This window comes from Frankliniella occidentalis, unplaced genomic scaffold (assembly GCF_000697945.3).
Source record: "Frankliniella occidentalis isolate FOCC.00 unplaced genomic scaffold, Focc_3.1 Scaffold164, whole genome shotgun sequence".
In the NCBI taxonomy this organism is placed as follows: Eukaryota; Metazoa; Arthropoda; class Insecta; order Thysanoptera; family Thripidae; genus Frankliniella; species Frankliniella occidentalis.
In genome coordinates, this window is record NW_026267290.1 from 28,826 (window position 1) to 31,659 (window position 2,834).

Sequence of the window (2,834 nt, forward strand, 5' to 3'; positions counted from 1 at the left end):
TCCGCTCGCCCGCCCCCACCACCGCTCTCTGTGTCCGGTTTTGTTCTTCTTAGTTCCGGGCAGCGCTCCATTGAAATACCCTATTATCAAGGTCATTTTGTATCATAAGAAGACAGATCAAGTTCAAAGAAGAGCACTCTAGCTCAAAAGTTGGATTTAAAAAAAAAAATCAAAAACCACTGGTCTTACAAATAAGGGTTTTTAAAAATATTATTTTGACAGTATCCTAAGGGGTAATTCATAAAAGTAGAGCCCTCTGGGCGAAAATTTCGTCTGTTTGGCTCTATCTTAAACCATTTAGGCGCCACACGGAGTTTAGGATGAAAGCAAGCGAAAAAATGTACAAACCTGCATGCTTAGTCGAAGTGACGGGAAGTTGACGGGCCAGAGGCTCGTATCTTTGAGTACATTTTTGCGCTAACGGACTCGGGTGTCAGCGCCGCAGGCCTAGGTAGGTGTATGCAAGGCGCTTCGCAACGCAACAGTGTTTCGTGAGATCGCGAAACCTGTTACGCGAGACGTGGTCTGGCGTACATCTACCTGGTAACATACAAATTAGCATAATATCGACCTTTTAAAATTTAACTTTATTTCGTTTCCCATCCCTGGTTAACAGTAAAACGTAAAGATGGACAGTTCAGGTGCCCTCGTTTTACTGGTTGCATGGACCGCGATGTGTGAATTCGACCGGAAGTCGACTGGTACTGGCGTGTTTGTTGCAACTATAACATGAGATCACGTGCTGCATGGCACCGTAGCAGTTTCTTCACGCGGAGATAAATATTTCGTTGCTGGCACTGAAGAGCATTAGGTCCTTCCGTAGACCCGTTAGGAGTCAAGGAAAGATTTTGTGTGAAAAACAGTATTATATCAACCTAAGACCCTCCACTTAGCGACTTAAATGGACCTTCCCCGACGCCAAGCTTCATCGAAAACTTGAAGCAGAGGACTTGGAACTCCATTCTAACGCAACAAGTGACAGGATTCGTTCGTGTAGTGCTACGTTTCTTTCTGGTATCAGTGAGTGGTAGTGGAAACGGAATGACGAGAGAGGTTTACTTTGCATGATACCCTGAACATCTAACGTGGGCATAATGCGGTATTTCGCATGATGTAATGCCTAAAAACATTTAGATGTGCTTAACAATGGTAAATGTTTTCATGCAATATCAGTGTAATACGGGGTGGTTCACAAGAGCTAGAGCCACAACAGCTAGGATCCACAAGAGCTACCCGTGTAGGGTTGCGATGGCCGGTAATGTTACCGGTAACGTTACCAGAAAAATTGGTAATTTACGGTAATTTACCAAAAGCTTGGTAACGTTGAAAAAAACGGTAATAATAACTAGGGTAAGTCGTATATCGCTTATTTTCAATTCTTAGGTTGTAATAGTGTTTTCCAGGCGCCATTTTGGATGAAAACTCCTGGAAACATGTTTTAAGTTTTTTCCTTTAACGTTTTCATATCCCTACCTTGCCTGTTATTCTGGCCTGCCATAAGAGGTGGTTTTGAAAACTTAAATTTTGGGCGTATTTGTTTCTTGACTAAACACGCAATTTTACGGCCCTCTGGGTGAAAATTTTAAGGAGAAGGCTCTATCTCTGCCGGTTTGCATGATATGAATTGTTTTTATATTGCGGTAAATAAGCAACCTTTTCCCTTCCAATAATAATTCGTAGCTCGAAAACCGGCTGAGATAGAGCCTTCTCCTTAAAATTTTCACCCAGAGGGCCGTAGAATTGCATGTTCGGTCAAAAAAAAATACGCCCAAAATTGAAGTTTTCAAAACCACCTCTTATGGCAGGCCAGAATAACAGGCAAGGTAGGGTTATGAAAACGTTAAAGGAAAAAACTTAAAACATGTTTCCAGGAGTTTTCATCCAAAATGGCGCCTGAAAAACACTATTACAACCGAAGAATCGAAAATAAGCAATATACGACTTACCCTAATAATAACCCTACAAAATGAGTTAAAAACACTTTTCAGAAGCAAAAGTCACATTTGGAACAGTAAATATGACATATTATCACCTATTTATTCACTTTTTAGAGACCAGATAGCGAATTTGTCATTAACCTGAAGTTTAAAAGGCATAGCTTTAGATAACAATTTTTATAGGTGTACTTCTGGTAACTCTATATACAACTGATGTTGATGAGAACAAGATGAAAAACACAAATATTCCAATGAGTATAGCTAAGACCGGCTATTCCGTCACTTTTTAGGCAGTACACATGAATTTCGATCGCCAAGAAATAGTATATTGCCAATTTTTCTGCTTCAAATTGAATTTTTCCAATTTTTCCAAAATTTCCGGTAAATTACGATTTTTACCGTAATTTACGGTAACATTGATTGTTACCGGTAATTTCGCAACCCTATACCCGTGGCAAGAGCTAGAGCTAGGCCGTCGGGAGAAATGAGGCGTGTGTTTAGCGAGGGGGGAAGAGGGGGGGGGGTCGCTCTAAGAAAACCTGTACAGAGTATTCCGTAGGACACTGCATTACGCGGTTCTACTACCCGACAACTCGAGAACATTTTGAGCTAGGTACCTGAATTTTTTAGCGTAGCTTTGTGGTATAAAAAGGAAAAACTATAGATTTTGAGCCCTCTGGCTTAAAAATTGACCTGTCAAAAAATCAACAAGCAGGCCCGCCCTTCCGCCAAACGAAGTTGCCAGCTCCGCTTCGCTTCGCTCCGCCGGCAACTCCGTTCGGCAGGGGCCGGGCCTGCTTGGCCTGCCGGCGGCGATGGTCGGGCCTGCGGCCCGACCATTTCTGTCACGCGATTTGCTGAAGAACATGATCGAATGATGTAAGGGGCCTTCAGCCC

General features: G+C 42.4%; 1 protein-coding gene across 6 annotated transcripts in view; it reads left to right on the top strand.

Annotated features, from left to right (window-relative positions):
• Positions 1–365: 365 nt before the first annotated feature.
• Positions 366–2,834, top strand: part of LOC113212138 (uncharacterized) — a 46,631-nt gene continuing 44,162 nt past the window's right edge. Inside the window, exon 1 of one of the 6 annotated variants that reach the window (XM_052271509.1) lies at positions 366–1,014. The gene's annotated coding sequence lies outside the window, so the exon portion shown is untranslated. Of the gene's footprint in view, positions 1,021–2,834 lie in introns of all 6 variants that reach the window. The other 5 variants (XM_052271510.1, XM_052271506.1, XM_052271508.1 and 2 more) reach the window with 5 other exon arrangements.